This window comes from Pantherophis guttatus, chromosome 2 (genome assembly GCF_059756535.1).
Source record: "Pantherophis guttatus breed Tessera chromosome 2, ASM5975653v1, whole genome shotgun sequence".
Lineage (NCBI taxonomy): Eukaryota > Metazoa > Chordata > Lepidosauria > Squamata > Colubridae > Pantherophis > Pantherophis guttatus.
Window position 1 is genome coordinate 122365694 of NC_142064.1, and position 20437 is coordinate 122386130.

At 40.5% G+C, this 20437-nt stretch overlaps 1 protein-coding gene across 2 annotated transcripts in view; it reads right to left on the reverse strand.

Annotated features, from left to right (window-relative positions):
* Window positions 1-19772, reverse strand: part of UBA1 (ubiquitin like modifier activating enzyme 1) — a 41929-nt gene extending 22157 nt beyond the window's left edge. The window contains exon 1 of one of the 2 annotated variants that reach the window (XM_034433947.3): window positions 19448-19772. The gene's annotated coding sequence lies outside the window, so the exon portion shown is untranslated. Of the gene's footprint in view, window positions 1-1062; window positions 1265-19447 lie in introns of those variants that run through there. The other variant, XM_034433946.3, reaches the window with a different exon arrangement.
* Between the last annotated feature and the right edge of the window lie 665 nt (window positions 19773-20437).

Genomic DNA, 20437 nt, shown 5'->3' on the forward strand with positions numbered 1-20437 from the left:
GTGGAAAACTGAGGGGGGAAACTGTCATTTTGTCTGTGCATTTTGGGAATAGATACTGAGGTAACACCCACAACCAAGTCAACTGGAATATACTCTTTATCAAAGACCACTGAAGAATCACATTTCCCTACACCCTTCCACGAGAGGGAGGAGGGGGGAATCCTCCAAAAATCTGCTTGCCATCTACTGGCATGACTGAGATTGTGTTTTATCTCCTTTGTAACTCCTCAGTAAATCGAAGAATAGTGTAATAAGGAAGCACAAGGGAGCTGATACGGCCTCTCCACAAAATACCGTTAGGATAGACGCTGAAGGAACCCACCCCAACAATTCGCAGTGCTTCCCCACACTCCTAACTCAACATTTACGCCCAGGTGACTAACCTCCCCGGGACTTTTTATTCGGGCTCTTCTTTTCTGAAACCCGCATCCCCACCCCTAACTTCAATGGGTGTGTGTGGAGAGAACAGGAGAAAATCACAGCAGCTAACGGCAGTCCACACTTTCCACTTCTCTTCTCTTTCCCCCACGTCCCCCCCCCCGCCACTTTCAGGAAAGAAGGCCAGACCAAGAAGAGTCAGAAACTCCCTTTGCTGGGAAAACGCGAGTTATTCCACCTTCATAGAAGAGGAAGGGAATCTGAGGGGCGAAACGAAAAGAGCGAGAAAGGGGGGCATTTTTCTGAATGGGCTGAAAACGCAGCGCGAAGGCTAACAGGAAGGGGGGGGGAAGGAAGAGCTGCTCCAGCTAGAGAGCAGCTTGGCACCAGACGGCCTCAGAAAAAAGGGTAAAAAGAAATAAAAAAGGTAAGGAAAGGTGGAAATCCCAGGCAAGTGAGGGAAGGGACGGAAGCGGGGAGGCAAGACGAGGAGGAGCAATTGGCCGTAACGCTACTTGCCGGCGAGATGTGGTCTAGGCCTTGCCGGCTTGGAAGAAGGAACCCTACACAAAAGGGGGGAGAGGTGTTTCTATGGAGACCAGATTCCTTTGGAATGTTCCTCTGTTTCTAGGGAAATAGGCGACGGGAGGGGGAGGGGGGAGGGAAAAAGGCCCCCAAGATTACCAATGAGGCTGTGTCAGGCCCCGCCGCGGCCGCCGCTGCTGCCGAGTCACCGCTCTGCGCTGCTGCTGCTGCTGTTTCCTCCTCCGGCCTGCACTGACATAAGATGGCCGCGGCAGGGCCCGGAACAAAAACCTCCCCAGTGTCGCACCGCTCCTATCTAGACTGCGACTAAACCCAACCTTTCCTCGGCGCGACTCCATTGGATTCAGCCAGCGTCCGTCACACAGAGGCTCGCCCTGATAGGCTAAAAGGAGAAAAGTTAGCGTGAGGCCACGCCCACTGACCTGGGGAATCTGCCTCCTTTTATGATGAAAAACTGCTGCGGGGAAGCCCCTCCCGCCCGGCCTCAGCCTTGAGGTAAAAAGAGGCGGCCCTTGCAGTATCAGGGCCATGCCCCTTCGAAACTTCACGCAAAGACGGAGGAAATGAAACTAGCCCAGCAACGTCTTAAGGAGTAGAAATGTGTATCTCACCCCTGAGTTAGGGAGAAAGATAAAGACAATTCCTTATGTAAAGGAACTGCAAGCAAAATAGATATTTCGGCAGGAGAAATCTATAGAGATTCTCAGTCATCCAGGTGATGGTTGTCCCAAAGGTGCTGAAAGTCCAGTTGCCTCCTCAATAAGCACCTTTGGGACAACCATGGGCTGGATGACTGAGAAACTCTATAGACTTTTAGCTATGCAATTTGGGATGAACACCCTTCGAATGATGTTGGAGAGTAAAAATTGCAGACTCCAGGAACCATTAGCACCACTCAGGTGACCTGAGGACACAGATAAACCTCCAAGTGCTTCAAGGACCCTCTAGTCTAAAAGGATGCAAATGAACAACTGTCTGCAAGGAATATAAAGCCTTCCTTTCCCACCATCCAGTCAAAGCTGAAGAAGCTTCTTGGATGAGAAGCTAAACATCTTCAAAGAAAAAAACAAGAAAGCCAGTTGCCTGCTGAAAAAACATGTTTGGGACAGCAGGAGAAATGTTTTGCCAGTGTGGAAAAACCCCTATACTTATAAAAATTACAGTACCTTTGCTAGTAAGCGAGCATAAAAGCCTATAATATACTTTGCTATCAAGGGATTTGGAGTGTTAAAAGTACTTTTCTTAAATATAAGCAATTTATCCTTACAACTATAAAAGACAAGTATAAATAATAATGGAAAAACCAGTTGCCCCAAATAAGTTATGGTAGGCAGCTGTCAATCAGATATCTCCACTTGTTTTTACAAAAACTATGTCCAGCTCAACCACGTAATAAGAGGCAGTATGCTATTTTTTCTTGCGCAATCCAGCAACCATTTGTGCTCTTTCATACTGGTGAAACCAACACCCAATACTAAAGATTTAACAAGTATTGTAAGCATTATGCTCAAATCACTCATGAGTAAAATGAAACTACAGTACAACTCTTCAGCAACAGTAAAAAAGGGTCAAGCTGTCAATATGAAGTCAGACTGCACAAATCTGCAGAGAACAAAAATGAAAAGATCTGTTCTCAGAATGTTTTCAGCTGCTGTAATTTACACCAATCTGAAGGGCTCAACAACCTTACAAGTTAATTGACAAGCTCCCTGTAGTCTCTCTTGCATCTGAATAACTACTTGTCTTCTGTCTCACTCCCAACTCATCCCAGTATAAATCCTATATCACTCTAGCCACTCTGTTGCATCTGATTGAATGAAATGAGGCTTATGAAAGTTTATACCTTTTGTAAGTTGTAAAAGTTGCTAATAAATGACATCTGAAATAATCATAGCTCAGCCCATCACACCTTAGAGATATTATAATGACAAAAGTAAATGGAAAATACTGTATGTCACATAAAAGTCATAAAGCAGGGGTGTCAAACTGGTGGCCCAGATGTGCCATGTGCAGGCCACACCCACCCTAGCTCCATGAATAGAGAAAACGTGAAACGTCACGTGATGGCAACATGACATTGCGAGTTTGACACCAGTGTCATAGAGGAAAGATGGTTTTTTTAAGAGCCTGGATACTGTCATCCTTTAGGAAGGCCTTAAAAACTTTAGCTCTTGCTTGCCCTAGTGGCTTACTGGGAGAGCCAAGGTTTCAAGTTTTCCTCTTCCCCCAGGGCAGATGTTTTGTTGTTTTATTGCCTATCAGTTTATGCTAAAAGCTTCCCTATGTGCCTTCTCTCTCAGTTCTCCACACCGACTGTCAGCCCTCTCAGGTAAGCCAGAAAGGAAATACGACTTGATGAGATAATTCTACTTTATTGTAAGTCTTCATTAACAGGATCTTGCAAGTCTGAAGATCCAAACTTCCCACTGCCACTTTTAACCATTTGATCAATCAGACCGGGTCCTTCCTAAATTTATTCCTCTAACTATTAAGCCCTTGGAGGCCCCCTTTCTCTTGTCTGATTGTTTCCTAAGCAGAATCTCTTTTCCTTAGTCCCCCAAGGTCATTCACACATTCTACATGTACCAACTGTCATCCATAGACAAAGCAGAAGTCTTGCTGCCTCCTTTTCGAACTCATAGCCATCATGCTACATTAGGCACTCCTGCTTCTCCAGCAAATACTTCTATATATGGCTCTCCAGCATACCCCAGCAGCACAGTGCCAAGCTACAGTACCCATGAAACCCCAACAAATACCACCAAGCATTTGTTCACGCAGCTGCTTTCTCTCCCAATTCCCTGCACTGACTTGTTGCCTTTTGTGCCCAGCTGTTGTTCCCGAAGGTTTCCAAAGACAGTGCAACATTTCGAAAGCACAGCTAACTAACATTGTAAGGAATGTACACTGGGGAATTGAGACAGCAAAGACAATAAGGCACTTCTCCTTTGGCCACAGAGGCTGGGTGCAAAAGGCAAAAGGTCAGCATGGGGAATTGGGAGAGAAGGCAGTTGGTCAAATGCTTGCAGGGGCTTCATGGGCACTGCAGCTTGGCACTGCACTGCTGCAGCAGGATGGGGGAGTCATATGCAGGAAGCCAGAAAAGGAGGAATGCCTGGGATAGTAGAGTAACTGCGGGTTTGAAAAGGAGACAACAAAGGTATGGAGGCACTTCTCCTTTGCCCACGGTGGCTGGATGCCAAAGGCAAAAGGTCAGTGCAGGAAACTGGGAGAGAAGACAGGTGGGTGAATGCTTGCTAGCGCTTCCTGGGGTAGGTTAGGGTGACTGTGTCTTCCTGAGGCATGGCAAATGGCCTCAGAGACACACAGTTCTGGGGCAACATACCGTCCTACAAGGCAGTGTGCAGGTGGCCAAAAGGGCACAAATTGGAAAGTGAGATAGACAGGTCTGGAAACATACACACACCCTGTGTTGTAAGTGTGAGTTGACTGCCAAGTACCATATTTTTCAGTGTATAAAACACACTTCCCTCCTTCAAAGTGGGTGGAAATGTCTGTGTGTCTTATAGAGCAAATGTTGCAGAAGCCCCACCCACCAGCCAGCCCCCACCCTTTGGCTTCCAGCTCCCAGCAATTTGCCTCCTTGCAGCAAACAGTCTGGTTAGCTTCAGCACAGCCTGATTTGGCACGAGCAGCTGATTGGCAGTTGGATCTGCCTCCTGGAATACGGCCTATCTGCTATTCCAGGCTGCGGGGATCACCACTGCCCATCGCCGCCACCTGGAATGGGCTGAAAATGGGGCACGAAGGCTGAAAATGGGGCGCATAGAAACCAAAACAGGACATGGGGAGGCAGCAATAGGCGGCAGCAATGATGGGCAGCGATGGCAGAGATTGGGTGGTAGCGATCCCCGCAGCCTGGAACAGTTGATAGGTGGCACTCCAGGAGGCAGATCCAACCACCAATCAGGCTGCTGTTTTCTGCAAGGAGGCAAATTGCTGGGAAGCAAATTTTTTTTCTTGTTTTCCTCCCCAAAAGTTAGGAGCGTTTTATAGTCCAAAAAATACGGTATTTTGATTACATGACCACAACGGTGTTGTGATGACTGTAACTTTTGGCACAGGTCAAAAGTTCTTTTTTCAGCACCACTGTTGCAACTTCAAATGGTTGCTGAAAGAATGGTCATTAGTCGAGGACTATCTATATGCTGAATTAATAATAAATCTACTATATAAAAATAATTTAAAACCTCATCACCAATATAGCAATATGTAGCAGTAAGAAGCAACCTGGGAGCACAGTGAAAGTTCTCTCATGACAGTCTGCCATAACTCTAGGCACAATCAGCAATTATCAGTGACAAAGGTCCCTGCTTAATGATTGAACTGTTCGACTAGGGCTCAAGACATTTTTTACTCATCTAGTGACCCTGGGCCAGACACAGCTTAACCCAACTGACCCAAAGGTATTGTGAAAATAAGATGGAGCTTACACACTATGCATATTGTACTTTGGGATGAATAGATAACAAGAAACATAAAACAAAAATCACCCCTTTAAAAAATCCTTTGTGTGTCGCTGTTTCACTATAATAGAAGGCAGAGTGCTCCTAAAGGGAATATTGAATGAACTCATGAATCACCTACAAAATCCAATGTGCTTCTTTGCCAGGCTTTTAAGCCTGGCAGATTTATATGTAGAAAACTGCTACAGTAGCTGTAGATCACTGTACCTCTGGACACCACTACACACATTTTATCAACATAGAAATGGCTTTTAAGAACTGGGTTAACTGAATAAATCTCGTTTATTTATTTAGCAAATTTATAAGGCTGCCCATCTCACTAAATATGACTCTAGGCAGCATAAAATAAAACAGACAGTTAAATATTAAAAACAAACATAAATAAAAACCAAGACTACAGGAGAATGGACAACATCCTAAATATAATACAACTATCTTGCAGGCTTCTTGTCCTCATGGAATCCCCAAAGATACTGCAAACATATATATGTTTTAAGGGCTTTCTATGAGGCTGGTAGGGATAGGGCTAACCTTGCCTTGGGAAGGATGGTGTTCCAGAGAGCCTGAGGCACAGTTGAAAAAGCTTGTCTCCTGGGTCTCGTCAGATGGAGCTCTTTAGCAAGAAGGGCATATAAAACCTTGTTGTTCCACCAGGCTGGGCTATCAATGTAAAGATTTTAATTGGTTTTAAATATGGGATTTTAAATTTGGGGGTTTTATAATTGAGCCAATTATTTAATAATTTTAATTATTTTTAAATGTTGTCTGTCTTTGTGCTTTTAATCAGGCTCTACACCGCCCTGAGTCTTTCGGGAGAAGGGCGGTATAGAAATAAAATTAATAATAAATAAATATAATATACCACTCCTGCCAGGTGGAGTTCACTCAACATAATAAGTCGTAAGCCACTCTTTACCATCTGCAATAGCTGGATTCATCAACTTTGCTTGATTTGCTTGAACCCAACCAGCATCTTTTTCAGTTCTAGTATTTGATGTTTCTCTACAAAAGGCAGGGACTGAACTTGAAGTTGCTGCCTTGGGCTCTTAATGGAAGCATATTGTATAAAATTTTAAAATTTAGTCAAAAATAACATATAAATATATCTTTCTAGCAGTTTAATCTTTGCTGCGTGATATATTAATGTGCAAAATGTGATACTTGAATTTAGCATTTTTGTGGAGCTTTGTTGAGCACAGTTCTAGAGATAATTTAGCAGAGATCATTTCACAAGGTTTCACTTCTAAAATTAGTATATGTGTATATTTATAAATACATATATTACATACCCAGAATGTAACATATACCATTTCATTTTTGGTTATGAATATGTATGCAAAAAAAATGAATGCTTTTCCATAGTTTTATAGAAAAATTAGTTCCACATATGATGCTAAGCCAAAATATGGCCTGCTTGATTTTAGGTTGTAAACCCCAATAAGAAAGAAATGAATTAAAGGAAAATTATTTAGGAAAATAGCCAGGGAAAAATAGGCAAGCTCTATGGAGCAAGACAACATGCGTCCATAACTGAGACTGAGTTGAAAAAACTGAGGAATGTCACCAGCGAGGCGGAACCTCAGAAAATTCAACTCAGTCCGTAGAGCTAGAGCCTAGAATAACCCATCCTGGCACCTCCCATAGATACACTATGGAGAACCATGGCTTATATGTTATACAAATTAAGTCCAATTATTTCTTCTTCCAAAATAAACTTTTTTAAAAACTCAGAAAGTCCAAGAGAAAAAGAGTATGTTTCCCTCGGATTTCAGACTGTTTGAAGACTGGGGAAGGAAATGATGACCCATTTCAGGATCCTGCACAGAAGCCAAATAGACATTCACAAAGCCAATGTCAGCACAATATGATACAGAAAGCTGAACCCCACCAGATTTAGAAGGTATCCATCAAGCTACTCAGGAAGAACAAACAGCGGGTAAACAAGAAAAGCACTAATGTTTATAATGTGGCTGCTGAAAGGATGACCACCTGCTGATATGCTCATAGCCAAAAGGAAAATTTAATGCTGCAAAGATATGTACAGTAAACCACTGACATGTGGAATGTCAGAGCAACAATTTGATGCTCTCGGAGTAGAAATATCAAGAATGTAGACAGACATTCTGGAAGTTACCAAATAGAAAATGAACTGGAATGGATCACTACAGAAGAACATCAGATTTACTGTGGAGAAGGAAACCATTGCGGAAATGAAGTAGCCATCATTTTAAAATAAAAGGGTAAAGAGGTAAATGCTTTGGTTCATTTCAACCAAACCAATCAAACAATCAAACCAATCAGTACCACTGTGTTCCAAGTCTATCCTCCAAACACAGATGAGAAGTTGAATATCGGCAACTTGCAACCCTTTGTCAATGTAACACAAAAGAAAATAAAAACAAAAAAAGACCTCATATTAATTAGAGGAGATTGGCATGCTAACATTGGAAGTAAAATGGCATCTGCAGTAATGAATTTGGGCTCTATGTACAAAATTAAATAGAAGACAGGCTAACATTCTGACAAGAAGATTTAATATTTATAGCAAATATTTCTTTCAGTAAACTCAAAAATTATTCTGTATTATCACCAGATGAACAACCTCAAAATCAAATCTCTATCTGTAGCAAAGATGGAGAAATTATATTCAGCTCACAAACTCCTTGCAAAATTACAATTTAACCTAAAGAAAAAGAATACAATAATCAGAACAACAGGAAGTGATATGCCACCTGAATATACATTGGAGGTACAGAAGAGATTTAGCTGATTAGATTTGACAAATATAAGACCTAGAGAACACTGGACTAGACTGGACTGGGCTGGGCTGGGCTAGACTAGACTTGTTGGAGGGACCCTGGAGATCTTCTAGTCCAACCCCCTGCTCAGGCAGGAAACCTTATACCATTTCAGACAAATGATTGTCCAATCTCTTCTTAAAAACTTTCAGTGTTGGCACATTCACAACTTCTGGAGGCAAGTTGTTCCACAGATTTATGACATCATTAAGGATGAGGCAAAGAAAAATATCCCAAAATGAGAAACCATAAAAAGATGAAATGAGTATCTATTACATACTGAAAATAACTAAAGAAAGGCCAAAATGAAGCAAAAAGGAGACAATCAGTTAAAGAAACGACGCAATTCTACGGGAAGGATAATAGATGATAAAAAAAAGAAATCAAGAGAACCACTTAGGTAAAGATGAGCACTCTAAAAGACAAAGAAGGCAGAGAAAAATCATATAAAGAAGAGGTGATATGGCTACATGAAAGTACTACACCAAAATAATTCCCAAATTGATATCTAAAAAGGCCTACTTGCTAGAAAGTAAAGTTACAACGTAGAATCATAAGGCTGAGAGGTCACCTTGGAGATCATCTTAAATGAGCCTTAGAAAATTTTGCTAATGACAAACCTGCAGAATTGGATGAAGTACCAGAAAAACTACAATTTTATGAGATGACACAGTTAAGAACCCCTTGTAGTCTGTAACAGATATGGAAAATAGAACAGTAGCCAAAGGACTGGGAAATATCTATTTGTTCCAAAAGCAAAAACAACAATATAGAATAGCACAGGTAGTCTTCAATTTACAACACTTGATTTAGTGACTGTTCAAAATTACCATGGCACTGAAAGAAGTGACCATTTTTCATACTTACAATCATTGCAGGATCCCCATGATCATGTGATCAAAATTCAGACTCTTGGCAACTGACTCATATTTATGACGGTTGCAATGTCCTGGGGTTTTGTGATCACCTCTTGTGACTTTCTGACAAGCAAAATCAATAGGGAGGCCAGATTCACTTAACCGTGACTAACTTAGCATCTGCAGTAATTCATTTAACAACTGTGGCAAGAAAGGTCATAAAGTGGGGCAAAACTCACTTAACAAATGTCTCACTTAGCAACAGAAATTTTGGGCTCAATTGTGGTAATAAGTCGAAGACTACCTATACTCAGATGTCATTTACAAGATTGTTTGCTACTCGAGAATAACATATTTTATTGGATAAAACCCATATTGATTTGAATGTGGATTTGGCGTTTTAAAAAATTCTGAATTACCAAAGTGATATGAAAATGATGCTATGGATCTGAAAATGGATTTTAAGAGGGATATGGAAAACAGTGCAAAAATGATTTACACATGACACCAACTGTTGTCTTAATAATTTAAATAAATTACGGTAATAATTTAAAGCAAAATACAAATAATAAATCAAAAGAGTGACTTGGAAAGCCTTCCTATCTTGGATTTACAAAAGGAATGTCTGCAATCACGGAAACTCTTTCTAGGAAGAAGAGACAAAGAGGAATTACTCAAGCTGTTCCTGAAAAGAGATAAGACTTTTGTTGATTAGGACTAAATGATACGTTTTGCAGTTTGATTACTGAGAAGGGATGAGATATGGGAATACATTGAAGTGCTGGACTAGAGGTATTAAATTATCCAAACTGTTTATACTTATGTGGAGGGTGAGGGAAGTAATCTATTACATATCTTCTTTTTCTTTCCTTTTTTTCTATCTCTTGTCACTCTTCTTTCTCTTTTCTTTACGTTTCATATTTTCTATAATTTGTATCTGTTATCTTTGTACTTGTAATCTTTAATGAAATGTCTGTAAAAAAAAATGAAAATACCTTGGACCGCAAGAAGAATCAGTAAATACAAGTAGTCCTCAACTTACGATCAGAATTTCCATTGGCGAGCAATTCAATCGTTAGGCAATACATCACAGTTCCAATCAGGGTGGATAAAAATCAATGATTTTTTTTAAAAAATCAAAAAAAAAATCAGATTTTTTTTATTTAAATCGGATTTTTTTGATTTTTATCAAATTTATTTTAATAAAAAACTTTTGGGGTAAAAATCTATCGTAAGATAGTTTTCTATTTAAGATACATAAATAATTTAGTTTATTCAGCATGAAATGGAGCTTAGTTATGTAGCATGAGGCTGTATATTCTGCAACACTGGGACTATCGGTGAGTCAACAGTGGGTCAAAGGAGTAGCAGAGATGACAGTTGCTCTTCAAAAATCATGATTTAAATCGAGTTGATTTAAATCAAGCCTTTTTACTAGTGATTTAAATCATGATTTAAATCGTGATTTAAATCAACTCGATTTAAATCAAATCCACCCTGGTTCCAATAGTTCCACTTACAGCTGTTAGGCCAGGACAGTGTCTTCATTAGGTAAGGACTTCACACTTCTCTGCTGTGCTTGCCTTTGCTTTAACTCCGACCCACCTATCTACTCCCCAACTCTGCCCTTTGGCTGTCCCGCACTCCACTGCCTGCCCCCAACACCCCCGCTGCCTGCAGTTGACCTGTGCCATCTCCTTCTCTCTGCTGCTGGTCCAGGATTCAGGCCCTGTACTATGTGTAACAGGACAGTAGAGCCTTGTCTGCCAAAGGGAACTTGCTAGGCCTGGTTGGCAGTGGGATGGCAAGCTGTGGTGCTCTCCATCGTTGGGTGAGGCAGAAGAGCCGATGGCAGTTCCCCGACGAAGGTGGAGGCCCTGCAGGAGGCACTATTTGGGGGGTGGAAGCAGAACTGAAGAAAGCAGAAAGATGCAGGCTTCCCAGAGGCGCAGCGCACACTCTGCAATTTATGTTGGAAGCACTCCTGGAAAACTGGGCTGCTGATTTCAGAAAGGAGTGGAAGCAAGCCCAGCATCTGTAGAGCCTACCCACAGGCCCTCTGTTCACTCCAGGCCCAGCCTTCCTCTAGCAAATACTCACAAACAGCCAGCAGCTTCCAACACGCTGAAGCCTGCAGATGTTTCTCCAAGGGCACCTGCAGTGTGTGCTCTGTAACTCTCATAAAGGAAATTTGAACAACATTGGCTTCCTTCCTATATAAATAGTACTGTAGTGTCTGCACATTTGGCTTTCTGAGCAGAGAATATCTTGTCCACATATAAAGCTATTTAGGAATTAAACAAGAATTCACTGGATTAGACAAAAGATTCTCCATTCCTAATATTCTACTTCCATACTATCTAGTCAAGTGCATCAGAGAGCTCACATTCACAAAGCATAAACAGTCAATTCCCCTCTATAATTTGCCGACTATTATTTAAGCTATATGACCACTAAACGTGGAAATTCCACTTACCATCACACTGAATAATTGTATAAAATTGTTCCTCCACAGTCCTACCTATTTCAGTCATGCCAGAGCAAAACACTTATTGTTCTCTCCTGCTCCATAATCAGCACTGTGTCATGCCTGCCTTGTTTCCTTTTAATCTGGGCAAACATTTTCAGGAGTTGGTATGGTGATAAATATATAATCTATTCCTGTGTCAAGAATCTGAATTATAAAGCATGAAAAATATTGTTTTTATTTCCTACATTTATAGCCCACCTTTAATTCAGAAGCACCATACATAGTCCCATGTTTTCGCCTGCCACAACAATTCTGTGAGGTAGTCTGAACTATCTGCAGTCATCAATAGAAGATGGAATAAGCAAGAGTTAGTGGCTGGCTTATTGTCACTCAGTCAGCTTCACAACCAAATGGGAAGTTGAACGCAGACCTTACCAATCACAGCCCTTCACAGCCCAACCAGCTATGAAATAAAAAAGTTTATCGCCTTTTGTATAAATGCTGACGTGTGCATATAATACATAAAATATGTCTATTCTGGACTACTGTCATTTCTCTGTTTTGCCCATCTATTTGAACAATGTGGCTATTTAAATAGGAATAAAATGATTCCACTGTTAGGAAAACAAGAGTCTGTTGGCATTTTAAGCCAGGGAAAGCCAACTGGCAACCACCTAGCTACTTTTCATTGGCTCTGAAAAGTCCCTATTGTGAAATAGGGACTTTCTGGCTACTATTTTTATTTATTTTATTTTATTTTATTTTATTTTATTTTATTTTATTTTATTTTATTTTATTTTATTATTTTATTTTATTTTATTATTTTATTATTTTATTTTATTTTATTATTTTATTTTATTATTTTATTTTATTTTATTTTATTTTATTTTATTATTTTATTTTATTTTATTTTATTTTATTATTATATTATATTATATTATTATATTATATTATATTATATTATATTATATTATTATTTTATTTTATTTTATTTTATTATTTTATTTTATTTTATTTTATTATTTTATTTTATTTATTTATTATTATTTTATTTTATTTTATTTTATTTTATTTTATTTTATTTTATTTTATTTTATTTTATTTTATTTTATTTTATTTTATTTTATTTCTATACCGCCCTACTCCCGAAGGACTCAGGGCGGTGCACAGCCAAACAATAAAACACACACATACAAAATTTAAAAGTAGAATTAAAATCAGATTAAATAGTTTTGGCCCAGACCAATTAAAACCCCAAACTATTTAAAACCAATTTTAAAATTTGAATATATAAAATACTAAAAGATATTTAAAAATTAAAAATCTTTTATAAAAGAGGGAGAAAATTAGGCCAGGCCCACCTGGTGAAATAATAAGGTCTTTAGAGCGCGGTGGAAGGTGCGCAGATCCGGGATCCTCCGTATCTCTGGGGGGAGCTCGTTCCAGATAGTAGGTGCCCCACAGAGAAGGCTCTCACCCTGGGGGCCACCAGTCAGCATTGTTTGGCCGACGGCACCCGGAGGAGCCCCTCTCTATGGGAGTGTACCGGCCAGTGGGAGGCTATTGGTGGCAGTAGGCGGTCCCGCAAGTACCCAGGTCCTGACCCATGGAGCGCTTTAAAGGTGGTAACCAAAACCTTGAAGCGCACCTGGAAGACCACCGGGAGCCAGTGCAGCTCACACAGGAGGGGTGTTACATGGGAACGCCATGTCGCTCCCATTACCACCCTCGCGGCCGCACTCTGCGCCAGTTGGAGCCTCCGGGTGCTCCTCAAGGGGAGCCCCATGTAGAGAGCGTTGCAATAGTCCAGGCGGGAGGTGACAAGGGCATGAGTGACCGTGCGTAACGAGTCCCGATCCAGAAAGGGAAGGAACTGGCGGATCAGGCGAACCTGATGAAAAATCCTCCCGGTCACGGCCATCAAGTGCTCTTCTAAAGACAGCCGTGAATCCAGGAGGACACCCAAGTTGTGCGCCCTCTCCGTGGGGGCGAATGATTCGCCCCCAATAGTCAGTGATGGCACCAGTTGACTATATCGGGACATCGGAAACCACAGCCACTCGGTCTTGGATGGGTTGAGCCTGAGCCTATTCCTCCCCATCCAGATCCGCACGGCCTCCAGGCACCGGGACATCACTTCAAGGGCATCGTTGGGTGAAGTTTAACGTTTTCAGTTATTTCTATCCATCTTGCTTTATGCTCGTTGTTAATGGAGCATTGTATTTCTTCTCCTAGATATGGGGTGCCTGTTCTTTGGTATTCTTCATATAAATTTTCTATGGTGTGGCTCCAACAAGGAATGTACTCATAAGGTATATTACGTTTTGTATATTACGATTATGACTCCCATGAATTGGGAGTAGTTTTTTACTGAAGGGAGAATCCACAGGACAGGCTATGCTACAACTAATGCAAAGCTCTTCAAGTGGGGACTAGCTGAGAGCTCGCAATGTGACTGTGGTGCAGCAGAACAAACCATAACACATATAGTTCAAGAATGCCTCCTCAGAAAATTTCAAGGCACTTGGGATGATCTCACACAGCTACCTCAGAAGCAGTTAGATGGTTAAATTCTTTAGATATCTAATTATAACATCTATCCCATTGCAATTCTATAGCTCTATATTACGGTGATTTTATTATGGTTTTATCTTTATTTTATTTTATTTCCTATATTGTTTTGTCCATTCTCATTCCTCTCTCATATATATATGCATGCACGCTGTGATGAGATAAATATATATGCATGCATGCTGTGATGAGATATCCCAGGTCCTTGAATATATATATCAACTAAATATATATTTAATTTGAATAATGCTGATGCTTTCTTTAAACTAAATTTGTATATCAGTGATTGCATGACCTCTGTAGATGCCATATGCTAAATGGATAATAAACTGTACAATCAAGGGTGGGGACACCCACAAATCCTATTGCAAAACCCAGCTCAGCTAGCTCCATCCATTTTGTAATCCCAAACTTTTTTTAAAAAGGTATATGGAGTCACCAAAAGATTGAGCATCCTGCCTTAAAGACTTTGGTTATAGCACAGTTTTTCAGCAATTCTAATCCTTCTTCAAGAATTAGCTCCAATGGTGATGATTTGGGAGAAAGGTTTAGCCACAGACTTGCCCTTTGCCGGGAGTAGGCTTAGGTCTATTTATTTATTTTTTATCTGACCTTTATTATTCTATTAATTACTCAAGACAGTGAACATACTTAATACTCCTTCTTCCTCCTATTTTCCCTACAACAATAATTCTGAAAGAGTGTTACAGGCCCGAAGTCACCCAACCAGTTTTCATGTCTAAATTGGGACTAGAACTCAGTCTCCTAATTTCAAGCTTGGTGCCTTAACCATTAGACCAAATTCTTTCCCTGCTCCTATTTAACATTTACATGAAACTTCTGAGCGAGGTCAACCATTGGCACTGGGTCAAGTATCATCACTATGATGTTGATAAACAGTTGTACATCTCTGCCCTAGGTAGTGGAGTGTTTCTCAGTGCCCGAAAACTGTACAGGTCTAGATGGAGAAGAACCAGATTTGTCTCAAGCCTGATAGAATGAGTGGCTGTGGGATTTACGTCCCACCATATCTAATGATTTACCCTCTTTAACTTTGGCTATATCCCCATTAAAGTTGGTGGATTATCTGGGGGGGCCTTCCTAGACTCATAGCTCCTGCTCAAACACGGACTATTTTCAGTGATTCATAACTTACTAACCTCCTATTGTTGGATCACCTATTATTCCCCCACAATTGCAGTGTGCTCTACATGGGAATTCCTTTGAAGAGTATATAAAAACTTCAAGTGGTCCAGAATTCAGTGGAACCGTCAGTAATATACAGTACATCCATATAGCACTGCTACTATATGAGCTTCATTGAATCTTAGAATTACCTTTGACTCTCAACATGACATGAGGCCAGGTAATTTGTGGGACCAGATATCCTTGATAGTTTCTATCTGCCCCATCTTAATCTGGTAGAATGGGTATCCAGGTCCTCATGGTGAAACCTTAGAAACATGCCTTATCTTCTCTGTCAAGATTTTCCTTATGGAAAACTCTCCCTCCAGAAATACAAATGACCCCAATTCTATTGGCCTTGAGGCAGTGGTGGAATTCAAATTTTTTTACTACCGGTTCTGTGGGCGTGCCTTGGTGGGCGTGGCTTGGTGGGCATGTCAGAGGAAGGATACTGCAAAATCTCCATTCCCACACCACTCCAGGGGAAGGATATTGCAAATTCCCCATTCCCACACCACTCTGGGGTCAGCTAGAGGTGGTATTTGATGGTTCTCTGAACTACTCAAAATTTCTGCTACCAGTTCTCCAGAACCTGTCAGAACCTGCAGAATAGCAACCCTGCCTTGAGGAAAATGGTAAGCGCTTAGATTATTCCCCTAGGCATCAGGGCCAGGATATTGATAAAGCCAGAATTAAGGAGTTACACTAAGTTATCAGTCTATATAAGAATTATACACAATTTTTTATTGTGATGCACGGTAACAGATCTTTGACTAAGGAGTAACTATCTTTCCTGAACTAGCATAACACAATGAGCCATAAAATTCGCTGCAAACAAGGGTTCAAATAGTTTTTATTAAAAAAAAACATTTCAAGAAGTGAACAAGCAGTGAAGAGCTCCAATATTTATGGTTATCATTCAGGTTTGGTTTTGCTAGACAGCATGTTTCCTCTTTAAATGTCTAGATTGGCTACTGAAGGACCCACTGACATTCCCATGGGGACCTCGGTCAACATGGCCATTGACAGCCACTAACCTCTATCCTAAATGGACATATATTTTTATATGTCTTTATAAGTACAAAGTATAGTGTAAATAGTCTTCCACCTTTTGAGGTTACATGTCAGAGACTATCCTCCAAAATTGATGGAGCTTGGTCAAAAACTAAGTTTGATTTAAACTGAGTTTTATTTAAAATAACTCTAGAGTAATTAGGTGCAGAAAAGATTATTTCTACCTACTATTTAATAATTTTCTTTATGGATCACATTAAAAATACAACTTTGGTAACAACTTATGGAGAGGCATTATGGATCACTTCTGACTTAAAGCACAAATTGTATTCCTAAGTATTTTAACAGCTTATTAATAGGTGGTCATTATTAACTAAACTATTCTGCTCCATGTTAACCAGGTCAAATGGATCAGTTATAAGAAATAGGCAAAATGCAAAAAAAAAGACTGAATGAATTCTACATTTTGGGGTACTTATTGAAGCCATTTTATGACTTCACAGAAAGACAATACACAGTCTTGTTTTCCTGAACAATACATATTTACTCCATAATTAAGTTTAGCCTTAAAGTATTAAAGAATCACTATATTCTGACGAAAATTGAAGACTTTATTAATTAACTATAAAGTTTAATTGATAAAATCAAGATTTATTTTTTGAAACTCAAATGAGACCTCAGATGCTTTTCTTTGTTAACAGGGCTTTTGCAAACTCAGTTGAGATTGTGTCTGCAAAGTTTTTTTGACTACTGTTAACAGTATCATTCATACTGTTGCATACACAATAACACATTCAGCCAAACACATGTATCTTGAGTTCAGAAGATATGCTTAGCTATAAGCCAACCAAATTCATTGTTTATAAACCATGCCAGCCTGTTACAGATGTGAGTCAAGGACAGCATGTCAGGCAAAGCAACAAGCAGTGTCGTATTCACTGTGCAGCCTTGTGTTTAAGCCTATTGTAGTAATGTGACTTCACACCATTCCCTAGCAAGAAACTCAGAGGCTCTTAATATCAGATTTCCCTCCTACTTCTGTCTTAAAAAAGAGTCTTATACAAGTCAGAAAACAGCAGGCAGTCAAACACTTTTCTCCCACAGATGGGAATGGACAGCAATGTCTAAAATAAAAACTGTGACTGTGAAAGCCATTTATGATCATCTAAAAGCCCAATTCTTAATTCCAGGAAATTTGTACAAGGTCAATGCTTCAGCAGAGTCTAAGATATGTCTGAAAATGGAAGAGCTAAATCAAGATACTTGCCTTCATTATTTTTCATGCATCGATTCAATAAATCAGCATACATCAAGAACTGAGCACAGATATCTATATAAATTCCTTTGTAGATATGCAGGAAATAGGTTATTTATAGGCTTTTTTTACAACTGTTTAGCATCAACAAATTTGGTTCAATGGCTGCCACAGTGAAAGAAATATGTGAGAAAAAATTGCAAGCTACTTGCAATTTATATCCTGAATATAAATTTTTGTTTGGAGCCATGTATTCAGAAGTATAGATGCTTAGTAGGCATATGGCTGTCTAAAATTATTTTCCCTCTATATACAGAACTCCAACTGGCAACCTAGGTAGTCTAATTAAAAGAGAGAAAAATATCAGAGAAGTTTTATATTGAAATAACTCTCCTATGGTACACATCAGAAAGACATTCTTACTCCCAGGGTTAAGCAAGACTGACAGTCTTCAGGTTTATGGGATCTATTTTGTTTTATTAAAACTCTGGAGATGCACCAACTGGAGTCTGGGTCAAGAGTAACTGAATAGACCTTACAGTCCTCCACACAAAAATCTGTTCCAAGTGTGTCAAAACTTCCACTATTTCATCAGCATAATTTAAATTGAGGGATTGTATTTAAAAATTAGATGCTTGCAAATCTATTGCAAGTCACCAAAATTACCTAAAAGTAGATCCTTTTGTTGGTGTTTGGTTTAAACTTGGCCAGAAATTATTCTAGTTATCATTACTTAGTGATAAAGAAAATTTCTGCTGCAAACCTCCAGACAACTACTAGATGGCAGTAACCCTAATTCTTTTCTGTCATCTACCGGTTGTCCAAATTTCTGCAGCCCATTTAGTCTGCCTCATTTAAATTCACATTCCCTTCCTGACAAGCCTTGCAACAGAACTGATTACTAACCCTTTGTCTCCTCCAAATACACAAAGAAAGAGCGCCCGAGATCCAAGATGCTGTTAGAGGCTTCACAGCAGCACCAAGGCAGGTTTTTTTTTTTTTTGCTCCATGAGCACAATCCAGAAAAAGGCTTGGAAGTGAAAATATCTCGCACAGATCAAGCAATCCTTTTTAAACCAATATTCTCTTCGCAGATCAATGTGCCAGGAATGCAATCCTGAATAAAGAAAGGGATCCTACTGATCACTAGAGAGAGAGCCAGGGCAGGTTGTTTGGTTGTTTCCACATCCAAACTTAGGTTGTCTCTGGGGAGTTTTGAGAGATGTCCCCCACCCCCACTTTTTCTTCTTTTTTTGCTTAGATGTGAGGTGCCCTGACCACTGATGCGACTCATATAAAGAATATGAAACGTTGTGAGTTGTCCCGAGCTAGATAAAAGAGGAGTGACTACACCTTCTTTCTCGTTATCTTAGGCACGTACTGTATATGCATTTATGTCTATTTATTATCTATCTACCAACGGACAGGACTCAAACTCAGCATCAACGGAGCACAGGATGGCCGAGCTGGGGGAAAAAAAATGCTTTCGGTAAACCCATCCATATTGCTCGATCCCACCGTAAAGAAAAAAAAAAATATGCCCAGTTGGGAAATACTGGGGGTGGGGAAGTGATCTACACACACATACACAGACAGACGCACACCCTGCAAAGTGCATGACAGGCTGTGAACTTTTCTTCCCCGGCCATACCTTTTGCAGAGACCTTGATGCCCCCCATCAGCAAAATGACCTTGTGCTTCAACGCGCCGCCTCCGCCCCCCACGTTCCTTCTCCACTCTCAGCCTTTCCGCCCATCATTTTATCACCAACCATCGCTGCTTAAGCGATGCCCCCGCGCAGCAGAGGAGAAGGCTGGCCCCTTGCTTTTGGCTTCTCGCCCCCTTCCTTGCCCTCTTCTTCATGCCTCCCCCGGTTCGGATCTTACCCCCCCACTGTGGACCGCCTGAGTTCCAACTCCGGCTTCTGCTCCCGCCGCTACAGATGCCTGCAGGCCCTCGTCGCTGCCTGCTATGAAGAAGGAGTCGGCCTAGCCCATTCAGGGGTAGAGGGGAGAAAAGTGGCTCAGTCCTCCCTGACATCCGCTATCCTGTCAGCCATATAAGTAATTCCTGTCCAGTATTCTGAAAAAATGCTATTTCTTTCCTGTGGAGATCCTTTTTTTTTTTTTTTTGGAAAAAGAATTGATGGGTTGAAAGAAGAGGAATCAAAGCAGCGATTCTTCCCCCCCCCGCCATCACCACGTTCGGAATGGTGGAGCTCAGCGAGCGCAAGGTTTCTTGGGCAATGTAGTTTGTAATCGGCTGGATGGTTAAGCGAGCACGTGGCTGCTGCGGTCGCGTGAATCGGGGGTAGATCAGGCGAATGGTCGTCGTTCAAAAGGATTGAAGGCAGAGGCGGGTCGTTAGCGGGGTGAAACGAGCGGGAGAACCGAATGAGATCAAATGCAGAGATAGTCGTGTCTATTTCTACCTGAGAAGCGTTAAAATGAAGGAGCATTGGACAGAGGAGGATAAGAGAAGAGGATTGATGGGAGAATTTGGCAGGTTCATTTGAATCAGATAATGATGGAAACATATCCTCCTTTGAGGGTTTTAGGGAAATAGAGGATGCTTCTGAACCCCTATAGAATGCTTTCTTTATCCTTTGAATAATCCTAACCACTTGGGATCATCACTTTAGTGTTGAAGGAATGGCATCATTTGGTCCATATGTTTTCTTCAGGTAAATTCACATTTCACAAGGAGCCATATGATGGGGCAAGGAAAATATAGCTCAATCGGAACCAAAAATGACTAGAAACTTGAATGCAATGTCAAGGTTCTGCTTTTTAATGTAGATTTATTCCAAAGCACACATAATAGCTTGATTTCTGCCATTTGGGAACCAGGAAATGCTTCCAAACAAAGTATCCAAA